This window comes from Orcinus orca, chromosome 5, assembly GCF_937001465.1.
Source record: "Orcinus orca chromosome 5, mOrcOrc1.1, whole genome shotgun sequence".
NCBI classification, from domain to species: domain Eukaryota; kingdom Metazoa; phylum Chordata; class Mammalia; order Artiodactyla; family Delphinidae; genus Orcinus; species Orcinus orca.
Window position 1 is genome coordinate 119,457,125 of NC_064563.1, and position 17,323 is coordinate 119,474,447.

At 39.2% G+C, this 17,323-nt stretch overlaps 1 protein-coding gene across 7 annotated transcripts in view; it reads right to left on the minus strand.

The window, feature by feature from the left end:
- ROBO2 (roundabout guidance receptor 2) overlaps positions 1 to 17,323 on the minus strand; it is a 1,654,833-nt gene that overhangs the window by 1,254,989 nt on the left and 382,521 nt on the right. The window lies entirely within an intron of this gene.

Sequence of the window (17,323 nt, forward strand, 5' to 3'; positions counted from 1 at the left end):
TACCCCGGTGGATGCCTGAAACCAGGGATAGTACTCTACCCTATATATGCTATGGTTTTTTTTTTCCTATACATACATACCTGTGATAAAGTTTAATTTATAAATTAGGTATGTTAAGAGATTAAGAGTAATAACTAATAATAAATAGAACAATTATAAAAATACACTGTAATAAAAGTTATATAATTATGGTCTCTCGCAATTTAAAACTTATGAATTGCTTATTTCTGGAATTTTCCATTTAAAATTTTTGGACCACAGTTGACCACTGGTAGCTGAAACCACAGAAAACAAAAACATAGATCAGGGGTGGGGATGATACGCTATTAAAACAAAGTGCAAGGAAAGATGGAAGAAAGACGTGATTCAGCAAGGATATTCCAGGCAGAGAAGTTGGCCTTTTGACTGAGAATCAGGTGATAGCATATATTTTAGGAGTAGGTCAGGGCAGGCAAGAGGCACAGCATAATCCAGGCTGAGGGAATAACATGAGTGTGGTCACAGAGATGCAAGAAAGCCTGAATCCTTCCAAGAATTGCCAGGAAGACAGCATGGCTGCAATATCTGAGCGTATGAGTGAGTAGCGGGAGATGAGGTAGGAGCTAGATTAAAAATTTTTAATATGTTTATTACCAAAGGTCTTAGGCTTTTCCCTCAGTGATAGCAAGTCAATAATGCATTTAAATCAAGGAAATTACATAAACCAAGATGAATTTTCAAAAAAAACTCTTTGGCTGCAGTATGGTGGAGAGTGAAATTGGAAGCAGAAAAACCATTCCAAGCAAGATATATTTTCAAACTGAACTAAACCAGTGGGACTAAATAGGAAGAGACTAATCTGAAATAAATTATAAGATTTAGTATCATAATTCATTAATTCAACATTTAATAACCACATATTCTGAGCCAGGCAAAATGCTAGATATTTTAAGATGAATAAGACAAAGGTTAATAAGGTAATTAACAAAGGTTAATTACCAAGATGCTTATATCCTTAAGAATTTGGGGACTAAATAAACACAGGGAGGAATGGAGAGAGCCACTGGTCCAGTGTCTCTCTCTTCTTTAGATATGTCTTTATAAATTAGATTTTGTCTGACCTACTAACATTTGCTCCAACTTTGACAGTATTAAGCAAGACTTAGTTATCTTAGCAATTACATTCATTTTTATTCTAATACAACTGTTTGTTCTATTCTAATAACATTCCCTAACTTCTTGATATTTATGCTCAACAAATACCATCTTATCTTTTATTTATTTTCTTAACAAGGATATAATCTCACTAATCTCTGATACTAGGTAATAATGGTGTAATGTCAGCTATCCTGCTATGTTTTAAATTATTGAAAATGTATAAAACCTCTCTTACTGAGTTTGCAACCAAAAAGTATTACTAAGCATTGGAAAAGAATTAGCGGATTTTTGTGTCAACATATTTTCTTTATCTCACAGATTATACTCTCTCCATGAGGTGTGATTGCAGACCAAGGAGGTCACGTTTCCGAAAATTCTGTGAGTTTGGTCACTAGGTAACTAGGGGGTTCTTAATGCAGGGCAATTATACCTTTTCCCCAGGTGACATCTGGCAGTGTCTGGAGTCATATGTTGGTTCTCACAAGGAGGGGGTGAGAGGATGTTACTAGCCTATGCCGGCTAGAGGCCAGGTGTGCTGCCACTATCCTATGATGCACAAGACAGTCCTCACAACAGTGAACGACCTGGCCAAAAATGTCAATAGTGCCAAAATCGAGAAGCTCTGAGGTATCCTCAGCTTGTCTGACTACAAGGTGATGATTCTTCTAGCCACTTGTTTTGCTTAAGTATATTCAGAACAAATGCTCTTCTTGACTGAAGCTCACAAGGGAACCACAGAACACTTCTAACCAGGGTGCTCTCCTACAACACCAGTGTAAGATGTCCTATTTGTATCCTTATGCTTAAAAAAACGCTTTGCATTTCTCTTATTATAATTCACTTACAAGGAATCACTCATCTCCCTGAACTCCTTATATCAGGCTAAAGAAATGGTGGATTTACTTTGCTGGAGTGCTGAAAGGGGCCCAGTGATGCACGGCTATATCAGTAAAAATCATTCTTGTCTGCAAAATTCTGTGTCTCTCTATTTCTCAAAACGCCAGAAAAAATCACTGGGGCAAACTTAGCTGCCTGGCTCTCCAACGACTTTCCCTCTTATTGACCTGACAATGATCTTTCTTTATTAACTACAGGTTACACTATCATTACTATATTTTATATACTCTATTACTAAGCCATCAGAAACGTTTAGCTGGGATTTAATCAAGAAGAGAGTTGTAAATTAGCCATAGCATTAGCTTGATAACTCTTGACAGACCACAGATAAGTTCATTAATACATGCATACATACATATATACATACGTAAAGAGTTGTCATTAATTACTTTGTTATTACTCTCTAATTCTTCAGCATTCTATTTTGACTACACAAGCCAAAATACAGATCTGAATGTTTCAATGCTATATTAGAACACATTTTAATCCTTTGTCTTTATCATGTTTTCCTTAAGCAGAAACAATGAAATTGGGCTCATCCCTTCTATCTCAGTTCACTGTAAACACAAATCATTCCACAGGCTCAATAAGAGAAACATCCCTTGGATTTTGTACAAATTACTGTGACATATAATATATACTAATTTTATCTCCAAGGTCAAACAGGTTCGGTTACATATGTACCAGTTCAAATGTACATATGTATAAACACGACAGTTATGGTCTGGTTGAGAAATCAACTCTGGTTAACTGAAATACGTACTTAACTAAAAGAAAAAAACATCTGTTTTCACCGCTCTTCAGAAATATTTCGAAAGCTTTTCATTCCTCTTTTGTTTGCCAGTGGTTTCTGCAGAGTGAATATCTCTGAATCCCTCTGATTTAAGACCCTGCAGTACCCAAGGATCACTGGGCTGCAGGAACATCAGTTATGCTATTAGCCCGCAATTATAAGAGATGACAAAGTAGGGCTGACTCTGTAAAGAGATCAGAGCAAACTGATCTTTCAAACTTTCAAATGAACTCCTAATACTGCATTTCGTCTTTGTTATTGTTCCCTTTCATTTCAAAATTCAAGTGGAGCCTTATATGTCTTTATTTAAGGGTTCTAGTTGTGGTCTTACTACATAATATGCTCTTAAAAACTTCAACTGAGAAAGGCAGCTTGATATCTTGCTCTACATAAGCTCGTTTTGAAGAGTGATTCTCTTTTTATTTTTTTAATAGGTCCCAGTAGTTGACTGTGTGCCAAGACTTGTCAGCGTCCCAAAGGGGAGGATCTCCGTCAACACCTAGATTTAGGCTAATTGGAAGCCCTGAAGAGTGATTCTAAATGTTGGTGGGTCCACTTGAGTCATCTGGAGACATTATGTGGCCAAAGCTAACTACAAACAAGGTAGTTTTCATTCTGGGTAGACATGTGAGTAGCCAAAATTTGGGGGTTACTTTCTTTTTAGAAAAGGGGAGTTTATTAGGCCACAACTCTGTGGTTTTAATTCAGTAAGCTATGTGTGGGAGCTGGGCAAATGTGTTTTGAAAAAAAACTCCTCCATGTATCTCTGATATGCTACTCCAGTGTTCAACAACTATCTTGAAAAGAAAAGCTTATCTATGCTTGCTACTCAGTCCATTATGTTTATATAACATATTGATAAAAGGAAATTAGACTCAAATTTAAAATTAAAATTTAATGTTTGGGGAATTCTCAGAAAAATTAATTTCCAGACTATGCTAACTCATATTTAACCTAAATTTCAAATGATTACATGTCTGTTCTGTAAAGAAGGTGGAATATGGGTCCTGGAGAGCCATCCTAGTGATTGTCTAGAGAATAAGCCTTGGAATCTAGTCAAACATGCCGAACGTATAATATATACTTTTTCTTCATCTGAGGTATTTTCTTGGGCTTATGTAAAGTTCATTAAAAGGACAGTGCTAGAAAGCTTGCCATGGTCCATTGGCTATATGCTATGCTACATCTATCACATAAAACGTTTCATATCTATAGGAGATATCAACAGGATGTTTTTAAAAGAAATATTATTGCTTTTTAATATTTGTACAATAAATTTACTCTAACATGAGATATTCTTTCCCTCAAAAATATGAAATCAAAATAGTCTTTCTAGATGAACAGCTAGAAAGTCACTAAATCACAGTGTTGCCGAGTCCCACGAGGATATCAGTGGAGTACGTATTAATATATATGGTTGAATCTGCTCTGGCTCTCCCCAGAGTGTTCTTGAGACTCCAGGAATACTATAGTGTTGGTTTAATTTCGAGCTAAATGGTAGAGCTCCTGAGAATAAGTGCCTAGGTTGTGAATGTTGAAGATGCCAGATTTAACTGTCGCAGAACTAACTTTGATTTTTTTGAAAAAAGCAAATAAACTGCAATTCTCATGTCATTTACAAGTTGAAAAATGGTGTAAATTTGAAACAAATTGAAAGTAATATTCAAGAGATGTAAAACTGAATATTTTTGCAATGTCTAACTACCTGCTATGACAAATTCTTATTATCAATTAGGAATTGCTGAAGGATTAGCTGTAGGTTTATCGTACAGTTATATATCAGTATAGAGTTACGTTTTAATTGTCACAGACAAAAAAAATGACAGTCGTATAAAAAATAATTTATTTTTTTCTCATGAAAAAGTCTGGATAAAGACAATTGAGTGTTGCTCGAAGAAGTTCTGAGACATTCAGGCTCCTTTTAACTTTTTTATCTAACTTTACTGAGGTAGGGTTGACAATTAAAATTGTATATTTTTAAGGTGTACAACTTGACGATTTGATGTATGTATACATTGAAAAATATTCACCATGAGCAAGGTAATTAACATATCCATCATGTCACAGTTACTTTTTTTGTGTGTATGTGGTTAGAACACTTAAAATGTATCCCCCTATCTTGTTTCTTCAACAGGTATGGTCTCCATTTTCAAGAAAACTCAGGATTCAAGAAGTTCTCTCCATCTGCAGCTATCAAGTCATCAGGAAGGAGGACTAGCTAAAGGATGGGGGGAAACTGACAGAGGCGGAAGCAACTATCTCAGAGAAAGATTTAGGAAAATGGCCACATGCCACTTTTGCTTACCATACACTGGCCATTTTTCTGTTTAAACTAGCTCTAAAGAAAGCTGCAAAGTGAATTCTCTATTCTGGCTGCCATGTTACCAGCTAAAATTTGGGGTTCCATCACTTTGAGAAAATTGGAGAATAGGTTTTGGGGAAAAACAATTGTTTTTCTCTGACGTGGCCCTCTAGCATGAAATATTATGACAGATGATAGATCTTCAAAAAAACTTTTTAGTAGTAGCTTTTATCTACTAACCCAGTGACACTTATTACTTTAGAGGCTTGAAATATCACATGTAATGAGATCAAGTCTATAATAAAACTAGCTTATAGTTTATAAACTTACAGCTTATAGACCCATAGAATCTCATAGTCAGATTAGGCTGAAAAACCACCTAGTTTGTAAAGAACAAAGTGCAAACATTCTACACCAGTTGTGTCTTAGTTTTTGCTTAAATACTTCAAGTAAAAAAATATATATATTTTTAAAAGACCATTCTTGCATTGAGCTCAAATGTTTTAGATGCTCTTAATTTCTAATAATTCATTCTAATACTACCCTTCAACACAATGCCAAAAAATATTTCCTTTGTTAATTAAGACAATTCTTTGAATATTAGGAAAGAGCTGCTTTTGTCCCTTGAGTCTCAATCCCACAATCACCTTCAGGCCAAATGACCTGTTTTTCATGAACACAAATTTCAGTTTCATTATCATCTAAGTAATCTCCTTCCTTTGGATTTCTGGATGCTATTAAGTCAATCTTAACATCTGATTCAACAGTATTCATTCATACTAAAGCACAAGACATTCTTCATTTCTTCTTTCTTCCTAATTCAAGTTGAACTAGACATAACAGAAGTGGTCTGTCAGCTGTTCCCAGTACCCTCTCCCTTCCTGTCCCCACCCACCTCGTTCCCTTTGCTTAGATGGAGAGCATGTCATATGACAAAAACGTGGCTCCCAATTACTTCTACAGTTCATTTGTCCTGTATCCTCTAGCATTAAGCCTAATGATTTTGACAAGAAAACCATCACCTGGCTCTATTTCCTTTTCTGTTGTATTTCAATTTAACAAAACAATGGGGACTATTCATCAGCCTCTGAAATTTCCAGGAAGAGGCCTTCATTTTTTGCTTTTACTTTAAATCATTTAAACTATTTTAAAACAACTGAAAATAATATTTTAAATAATTATGCTTAATAGTAAAATTTATATACACACATTGATGTATTAATATACATATATATGCATATGTGCATTACATAAGCACTAAGGCCTAAGTGGGAGAATTTGTTAATCACCCTTAACAGCAAAATAGGTTGCCATTAGTCAAGCCTCAGGTTAATTAATTCACCAGATAATGACTGATATAAGTCCTAGCGCTTCCTTCCTAACTGCTTACTGTTCCATCCAGAAGACATGCCCTCACTGAGCAGCCTGGTTTCTGCTTCTGCGGATGCTGAATTTTAGCACTAGATCTGATAACCATTTTCTTGGAATAAAAGATATGGAATGTAATTTTTCTTTGACATAGACCTATTTAAAGTTGGTTAGAATAGTGGGACCACTTAGGATTGAACAAATGAACAAATTAGGGAGCAGCTACAGCCTGCCATCGAGGCTGAAGTAGATTTCTTCTAAGTAATAGCAACCAACCATTCTAGGCAGGAAAATCTGTATCACTGCAAGCATGACATTCTCATCAGATCCACCTGATGAAGTGAGTCACTGAAATGTTTCTTTTAGGTAATGTGAATGTCTGACCTTGTGTCAGTAGCTCCATTTGTGCCCTTGGTTAAGTGTCATTTAGCAACTCACTCCCAACTGCTTAAGGAGCATGTAGGGAAGACAGAAATCAAAACTTTAAACACCAACTTTCAAATATAGCTGGCATCTTGTCTCCAAACTCCAGACTCATATATCCAACTGCTTATTCAACATCTACACTTGGATGTGATAGTAGTGAGAATTTAGGATGATTCCCATGACTTTCACCCTTTCATCTTCTCCTACTCCCAGTGTTACTCCTCTGATGCTGTTCTTGTATTATAAAAAGAAAAATTATATGAGTGAAACTAATCAAATCACAAGAGATCTTTAAAAGCAGAGAGCTTTCTCAAGCTGGCGGCAGAAGAGGAATGCAGATGGTGAAGTCAGAGAGATGAGTCAAGAGAAGAATTTGATGGAGCATTACTGTGATGAAGATGGAAGGACCATGAACAATGACTAGAGGGTGACCCCTCTCATAACAACCAGCAAGAATATAGGGACCTCAGTCCTACAACCACAAGGAACTGAGTTTTGCCAACAACCTGAATGAACCTGGAAATGGATTCTTTCCCAGATTGTACAAATAAGAGCCCAGTTTGGATAGATCCTTGATTTTGGCATTGTGAAACCCTAAGCAGAGAACCTGTCTGGACTTCTGACCTAGAGAAATGTGAGCTAATAACTGGGTGCTATTTTAAGCTGCTAGGATAGTGGTAATTGTCATGCATCGATAGACAAGTAATACAGAAGTCTAATAAGTATCTCAAATTCAGCCTGTTGAAAAAACAGCTCCTGATATTTCCTCTCAGTCATGTTTCTGTAGGCTTTTCCTTGTACTTAATGGCAACTTCATACTTCCGGTTGTTCAGGCAAGAAAACCTGGAGTCATTCTCAAATCCTCTCTTTCTCTCAAATCCATTATGAAATCCATCTCAAATTTGTTGAATCAATGTCTATAAAATATCCAGAATCTAATCAGTTCCTGGTCTTCCCACTACTCCCACCCTCACCTGAGACATTAACATCTTTCACCTTTCATTGCAAGACTCAAATAACAAGTCTTCCTACCTCAACCCTACCCCACCTTCTTCCTACATATTTTGTCAACACAGGTGACAGAATAATCTTTTAAAAACTTTAGTCATATCACATCTTTTCCCAAAACTCTGCATAACCTCCATTTAACTCAGAGTAAAAGCCAAAGCGCAGGCGATGACCTGGAACATCTTTCATGATCTGTCCTTCCCCTGTCCAGTTTGAGCTCATCTTTTCCTATTCTCCTTTTCACTCACACTGCATCAGCCATCTGGCTTTGTTAACAGTCAAAGGATCATGTCAAAGACGACGTTTTTGCCTTAGACAGTTTGTTCTAATTGCCTCTATATCTGTAACTTCAGCTTCATCAAATCCCTCACTTCCTTCAGGTTTTTGCTTAGACTGTGCTTTCTCAATGACAGGTATGCCTACAATCCTTGAAGATGATCACCATTCTCACTCCAAGCACTCTAGATCTCTCTTTTGCTACTCAGATTTTTTCTTTAATTTTCCCATAACATTCATTAATTTTCAACATGCTATTTACTTTACTTCTTTACTGTGTTTTGTATTTGTTTCCCATCTCCCCCTAAATAGAATGTAAGCTCCTTGAAAACAGGCATTTTTGTTAGTTTTGTTCACTGATGTATACGTCTAAAGCACCTGAATATTTATTTAGCATACAAAAGAAACTCAGTAAATATTTGTTAAATGAAAGAATGAAGTGCAAGCACTTTGGGACACTGATGAAAGAAGAATATCATCTATAGATCTGAGGCTCTAGGTTGCCCCTGGCAGAGGCATGTTCAAAGGGACACTGAATAATTATAAGGAAACAGAGTTGCCTTGAACACATTAATCTAGCCATAAACCTAATTTAAACAATAATAACAAAGTTTGATACTGCATCTTTCTGGGAATTTTCATGATAGGATAGAAAGAATATGCATTCCTGGCTCTATTGCTCATCAGCAGTGAGACTTTGATTAAAATTTTAATCATTCTGTGTCTAATATTCTTCATTTTTAAAATCAAGATAACAATATATATCCTAGGGGGTTATTTTGAAGTTAAAAGAGACCACAGATTAAAAGTGCCTGGCAAGGCGTATACAGTCTAAGAATATTAGGTTTCCCCCATTCTGTGCATTCTTTAACTTCAGATTGTTGAACAACTGCCAAGGGGTTGAATTCATCTAAATGATACCATCTGGGTCCTCCCTGGTGGCACAGTGGTTAAGAGTCTGCCTGCCAATGCAGGGGACTGGCAGGCAGACTCTTAACCACAGGTTCGAGCCCTGGTCCGCGAAGATCCCACATGTCGCGGAGCAGCTAAGCCTGTTTGTCACAACTACTGAGTCTGCGCTCTAGAGCCCATGAGCCACAACTACTGAGCCCACGTGCCACAACTACTGAAGCCTGTGCGCCTAGAGCCTATGCTCCACAACAAGAGAAGCCACTGCAATGAGAAGCTGGCACACTGCAACGAAGAGTAGCCCCCTGCTCGCTGCAACTAGTGAAAGCGTGAGCTCAGCAACGAAGACCCAATGCAGCCAAAAATTAAAAAAAAAAAAAAGATACCATCTGAATCCATGTCATTTATTTTAGAGAGTTTTATAAATACTTTCCCTCATCCTGATTCCAGAATGGGACTCAGAATAATATTCCTAGAGACATAATTTAGAGACCTCACCCCTACCTCCAGAGTCTTAGTTTGGAACCTCAAATTCCCTGGGTCTATACTTGATCCAAACTGATACGACATACTTCCCTCTGATCTCCATTGATTTCTGTCCCTCTACATTTTCCCTCTCCTCTTTACTTCCTCTCCTACCCTTGTACAATCCAACCTAAGTCATCTTTGAAACTCCTATAAAGAACCTGGACTAGGTGTTTGCACAGAGCATTATTCACTTAGGAAGTGACCCACACTTCCAGTTCCTCTGGGATGGCATGTCTTGGAGAATACTGTATTATCTCAGGGATTTTATTCCTATGTTTCAGGTCTGGGATTAGTGAGGATTTTTTCCAGCGAGCATTAACTCCAGTCTCTGATGGTCTCCACCTGGGGTCAGTACCTTAGGTACATCTTAAACCACAGCTGCCCTGTGGGAAAAAAGTCAGACAATCTATGTGACTACCTCTTCCCCTTGTATCTGCTCTTCTTTTATGATTATTATCCTTTTAAAAAGTATATGTTAGGGTTTCCCTGGTGGCGCAGTGGTTGAGAGTCCGCTTGCCGATGCAGGGGACACGGGTTCGTGCCCTGGTCCGGGAATATCCCACATGCCGCGGAGCGGCTGGGCCCGTGAGCCATGGCCGCTGAGCCTGCGCGTCCGGAGCCTGTGCTCCGCAACGGGAGAGGCCACAACAGTGAGAGGCCCGCAAATCGCAAAGAATAAAAAAAATTAAAAAATTAAAAATAAAATGTTATAGCATTCAGAAAGAAATTAGAGCCCTAGCTTGAAACGCTATTTCTTTTCTAAACACACTCCTTCATTTGTTTATGTTTTTCTCACAAGGTCCCTTTGGGAATTAAATATATATTTTTTAACGTTTGTCTCAAGTGGGATATTTTTTAAAAGGTAAGAAATTGCTTTTTTCTTTCTAAATCACTTTGATCTTTTTTTTCTAAGTACAATTCCTAAAGCTGAAGTTATAAACATCATTTCCCTCCCTGGAAAAAGGTAATTAGGCATCATTTTAAAAAGAGTACAAGTATGCAGTAAGTGACATACCTTGACACATGGGCATAGTTCTAGGCATATGGCACTGTGCTGTGGCATAATTATACAATGAGGAATTTCCATATGATAAAAATTAACATTTGGGTGGGCCAATAATGTCTCTCTCTGGGTTTACAGAGGTTGTCAGGGAGACGGAGTGTTCAGTACAAGTGTGGCACGACTATAGAAGGCATTTTTTTAATAAATTTATTTATTTATGGCTGCCTTGGGTCTTCGTTGCTGCACGCGGGTTTTCTCTAGTTGCGGCGAGCGGGGGCTACTCTTTGTTGCAGTGCACGGGCTTCTCATTGTGGTGGCTTCTCTTGTTGCGGAGCACGGGCTCTAGGCATGTGGGCTTCAGTAGCTGTGGCCCATGGGCTCAGTAGTTGTGGCTCACGGGCTCTAGAGCGCAGGCTCAGTAGTCATGGTGCACGGGCTTAGGTGCTCCGCGGCATGTGGGATCTTCCTGTACCAGGGCTCGAACCCTTGTCCCCTGCATTGGCAGGTGGATTCTTAACCACAGCGCCACCAGAGAAGCCCTAGAATGCAATTTTTAGAAGAGGATTTAGGGTAGGCAGCCTCCCCAGTTTGGTGCATTAACCTCTCCTTTTACAGATGATGAAATCCAGTTTCAGAGAGGCAATGGCGTGCTCTCAATAATTAGGTGACTGTTTGCAGCCTTAACTTCCTCATCTATAAGTGGAGAATTGTCTGCGTTTTCTCCATAGTATTAGAATACATAAAAATTTGGGTTCTTGCACCTAAGATCATCCCGTCTACCTACCATACCACGTACACTGTATGTTAGACAATTGCCTCTGTGAACTGACTGAAGGACTCAAGGAGGTATGCCGGTTACTCTGGGGCCTCAAACTCTGCTACCGGAGATGTATTCCTTGAGAAGCCCTCCCCCACTTTTTAATATTATTAAAGATTTGTTTTCCCAAGCAGTTTTAGGTTCTCAGCCTATTTGAGAGGAAGGTACAGATATTTCCTACATGCCTCCTGCACCACACATGCATAGCCCCCCATTAACAACATCCCCATCAGAGGGGTACCCTTACTATAACCATGAACCTACATTGACACATCATTATCACTGAAAGTCCAAGGCGGGCTTCCCTGGTGCGCAGTGGTTGAGAGTCCACCTGCTGATGCAGGGGATGCGGGTTCGTGCCCCGGTCCGAGGAGGATCCCACGTGCCGCAGAGCGGCTGGGCGCGTGAGCCATGGCCGCTGAGCCTGCGCATCCGGAGCCTGTGCTCCGCAACAGGAGAGGCCACAACAGTGAGAGGCCCGCGTACCGCAACAACAACAACAACAACAAAATTCCAAGGCGTAGAGTATACACTTGGTATTTTATGTTCTAAAAGTCTGGACAAACATATAATGATATATTATCATATCATATATCATATTATCATATAGATAACTTTCACTGCCTTCAACATCTTCTGTGTTCCACCCTTAATCCCTGGCAACCATCTTTTTACTGTCCCCATAGTTTCACCTTTCCCAGAATGTCATATAGTTGGAATCATACAATATGTAGTCCAGACCCTTTTTTAATATACCCCATATGATGTAAATACATAAAAATAATGTGGCAATTGGTTTTTAAAGACATGTAGTTAATTAATGAGATATTAATGTAACTGCAGTATTTAAAGTTGCTTTTTAACCTTCTCTCTTTTCTTGTAACTGCTATTCCATCAAGTCATCCACTCACCTATTTTTAAGACACTGAATACATAAAGTGACTTCCAAGAAAGCAGCCAAATATTCGGGAGGTTAGGCACTGGCACCTTATGTAATTCCTCAAAGAATGGCCCTAATCCAGCATTACTGAGTCACAGTCCCATAGCTACATAGGAAGTATTTACAAAGTGCTGACTCTATTCCAGTAATCAGGTAGGTACTGAGGCAGGATAGAAAGATAACTAGTGGAATATAAAGAAGTGTTTTGACAGACACATAAATAAAATACCATAGGAGAAAGAGGAAGGCGAGACTGCTCCTTATTGCATGGGGTGGGAAGAAACAAAAGACTTTAACTAAGAAGGTGCTACTGAAACAGGTCCTCTGAGGGCAGGCAGGATTCTATATTTTATTCATGGAGGAAGGGAAGCGGGAATTAACTGAGCAAAGATATAGAAATTGTGTATGAATTGCCTGTGGTTGCTTAACAAATTACCACAAATTTGGTGGTTTAACACAACGGAAACTTACTCTCTCACAGTTCTAAAGGCCTGAAGTCTGAAATCAATCAAGGTGCCAGGGCAGGGCCATCCTCCCTCTGCAGGCTACAGGGGGAAGTGCTTCTTGCCCTTTTCACCTCCTGGTGGCTGTCCACATTTCTTGCTTCCTTGGTGTATGGCCACATCTCTCCAATCTCTGCCTTCTTCACCTCATCGTTTTGTCCTCTGTGCGTCTGTTCTCCTCAGTGTGTGTCTCATAAGGACACTTGTCATTGAATTCAGGGCCAACCCAGCTAACCCAGGTTGATCTAAGCCCCAGGTCTTTAACAATTACATCTGCCAAGACCCTTTATCCAAATAAGGTATCAGTGACAGGTTTTAGGGATTTTAGGTGAATATCTTTGGGGGGGACATTTTTGAGTCTACAACAAATGGGAATGCGCTCTATGAATGGCTGTGTACTGTCTTTTTGTTGGGGTTTGATGCATGGCGTTGGGTTCACGGCCAGTAAGGGCAAGTTATTCCTTGAAACACCTTGGGAGTCCAGTATTACACCAGCATTCCTTACTGTGATCCTGTTTTGAAAATCACTAGTTTTTAAGCTAAAGAAGTGTGGCTATTGTAGAAACTCAACACTTCTTCTTTTTTTTAATGAGGTAATAGGCTCAGGAGGGTTAGACAATTTAGTCAAAGTCATATCAGCAATTAAGGGCACCTTAAGTGGCAAATTCAGATGCAAATATAGTCATTCAACTTTTAATGTCTTCTGGATAAGAGCTTTTAAATTGAATTTTTCCTTTTCCCTCAGATTACTGAAGACAAACCACACACACACACACACACACACACACACACACACACACACAATTCAAACAGAATGGTGTATACCTCAACTTCATCAATGAGTCCTTAAAAGGCCAGTCATAAAGAATATTCTTTTATAACTCTGAGACAGGAAGGAAGGAGGCAGGGCACAACATTAAAAGAATGGCACAATCTTAGTAACAGGATATGACATAAACCGGTTAGAACCAACTAGGTCTAAGATGGTGGAAGACTTGACTTCCCAGTAGACCTCGAGCCTCATTATACGCTCATTGTAATATATTAGCATGCTAAATGACACACCCACAGGTGCCGTGACAATTCCGAAGCTGATCATAAAAGGCCAGAAAGTGGATGGTGGTGTCCCAGTTCATGGAAATCCCACCCCTTCCCCAAGAATATTCCCCCCACTTGCTAGCCTATGAAATTACCCTGTCCTTAAAACGTGATCATGACCCCATGGCCTTCTGAGGTGGCCCACGCTCTGTCTATGGAGCGCGCATCTCTCTAAACTTGCTTTCACTTTACTACGGCTCGCTCTTGAATTCTTTCCCACGCAAAGCCAAGGACCCTCACTTGGCGTTCCATACCAGGGACTCACCCAAGACCTGGAACACGACCATCCTCTTGGGCCCCATTTTTCCTACAACAACTCCACTATGCAGTGGAGACTTTTTCACCTGTGGAAAATAAGGATGTACATATACTGTAATATCTACAGCAACATATTGTAATTCCTTGTCTACATATCTGATTCAGAGAAATAAAAACTTCTTGAGGGCAGAGACTGCCTAGTGGCAGTGACAAGTTTTGCCTCCAAATCTACATCCCTTTTAAGAAACTCTTCATGAACCTGGTTTGGGCAGCCATTAGCACCATGCGACTACACTCCCAGCCCCAAATACCACAAGAAAATTACTCTATGGGTTGAGATACACTTTTTTCAATAAGCAATTGTTATTGGTGGAGTACATGGGTCAAAGGCCATTAATTCTTGTTTTGAGATCTTATTGGCTGCCCCCAAGTATCTTTCCTAAGTGCCTCTTAACCTGAGCTAGTAACTTAAACTTGACCTTATTGACAGAACATCTCCGCATGAGCTGAATGAGAACATCCTATCTGGATTAATGGCCTCCTGAATCTCACCTCTGATCTTCATCAAGAGAGAAGTTTGGGAAATGCTACCTGCCTATAAATAAAAGGTCTTAGGGGCACCAACACTCATTTGAGGAATAGGGCAAAAACCACTTTTCATCAAGACACTTTTTCACCTTTATGTTATCCTTTACCAAAGAACCAAATCCATAATCAGAGTGCAAATGCTTTTGCCCAGATCCAGCTGACCATTGGCTATTACTTGCAAGGCTAACGACCAGGTGAAAATTCAACAAAGATATTTCTAAATCTCTGTATATTTTACAGACAAATATTCCACCTGTCACAACATGCCACTTTTGAAAAACAAAACGGATTCTATCTCTTCAGCTGCTGATCAATATGGTGAAGTATCACACCCTTGTGTATTAGAGCAGGCATGGAATTACTGACTCTAGTGTGCAAAAGGAAAATACAAAAATCACAAAAAAAGGAATAGGAGGAAATGATATACATGGGAAGTGACATCTGGCTAAAAATTGGACAATGGCTCATTGGGGCCATATAAAGTGAGGAAAGCCATCAGCCCAGCGATGGCCCCCTTCAATCTACAACATCAAACAGGTGCACTGCATCACATGTAACTTGCTTAGAGTCTCTTCTCAGCAAAACCTGGTCCTCCCCATGAGGCAGAGACAGTAATGTTTACCAAATATTTCACTTGTTCCCTACACTTTTCTTAGGCTTTTGGAAGTAGAGTGGAGCTGTATGACTAGAAATGACCAATGCAATGCGAGCTACAGTGATGGGTATCAATTCTGGACCAAGCAGTCAAATGCATGTATGGAATTCTCCACTGTCTTCTCTTGCCACAAGGAAAATGGAGGACTAGTGTCTTACAGAGAATAGCTCCGGGGTGATGGAGCTTTAGCCATATCAGATCCCCGAGTGATTTATGAAGCAGAGCCATCCGCATCCCCTCTGCTCATCTCTTACTCATGTTCCGTAAGCAAGAAATAGACTTTTATTTTTTGAGATTTTGAGGGCCTTTCTTCTAAACTCTCTGAGTCGAATATGTGAAAGAAAAGCCAAGTCACGGTAAAAGGAAAACTGGGAGTAACAGAAAGAATAGGAACTCAAAAGAAAAGCCATGTGTTCTTGACCTTGCAAATCCAAGGAACCTCTTACCCTACCAAAGCTTGGAAAGGTGATCCTGAGGCCACAGAGTACTTCTTGAAATCCTGGCGTTTTTAGCAGGGGCACCACGGTGAATGTTCACATCCCACAGAAGCAACACCAGCCTGCTAAGGATCCTCCAGCCAATTAATCAGGATCAATGAGAACAGCAGCTCTCCTCTCTTCCTCTCTGATTTTAACATGCTCTCTTCCCCTTCTCATCTTTTTGGACTCAAAAACCCATTCCCACGCAACAACTTGAAAGGTTGCCTCTGTTCCCTCTTGCGTGGAACATCTTTCTGACTCACCTCCTGGCATATGGGCCTGCAGAGTTTCTGGTTCAATCTGGCCCCTTTGGCCTCTAGTGTCATTTCTGCTTAGCAAGGGAGGGGCTCCCTGCCTGTGCATCTCGCTCGTTTGAAGCTACTTGACGAAAATGTTTGATTTTTCTGAGCATTTATTTTGCCCTTTCCAAGGGCACCCTTTCTAATTCCCATACCAACACGTGCTAGCGGACAAGAAGCCAGCTTCAGGTCTCAGTGGATTCTAGTTTATGTGTTATTGCTATTCCTGATTGCTTGCAGTTTAATAGCCTTGTACAGTTTCCTTTTCTCTGGTGAGAGAACTGTAATACCTAGGGAGATTATTTTTCTTCATTTAAAAAAAATTTTTTTGGTAAACTAAAGATGTCTTTTAAAAATTCAGTGTTATAACAAACCAAAAACAAATACTATCTGAAAAAAAATCAAGCACTCTGTGACATATGACATTCAGAAATCTCATATTCTAAAAATCATTAAATAGTGCTATTTACCGTGGTTATAGGTAACACGGTAGGCTAATCAGATCTCTACAATAATGTAAACTGAAATAAAAACATGATGTTAAGCTTGCTTTGATATTGGGAAAAAATAGAGAAATTGAGGGAATTATATGCATTATTATACTTTAAAATAATTTAAAATTATCTTCCTCTATTCAGCAAAAATTTCTCCAAACTGCATGAAGGTCTTTTCCTTTCTTGTTTAGAATGTGTGATTAATTTGTCATTCTTCGTGCCTTCATTTAAACTTGATACCCAGATTATTCATTTGGATAAAGCATATTTGTCCACTTTGTCCATGGCCACTGATGACCTTTAGAAGTCCTTCCAAAGCACAGAGGAAACTGGAAGGACAGAATAGGGGGACTAAAAAGCCTCCATTCTTTAAGGGCAATGGTTGCAGCTGAAACATTTGTTTTGTATCATGCTTGACAGAATCCTCATCCATGATAGACTCTTAATAAACACTTACTTGAACTGTTTCTGTAACAGTGAAGCTTAAGGAAATGCAGATACTCTCCTGATGGCTGACAGTAGTATTCAGGTAGCTGTTGGAGGTG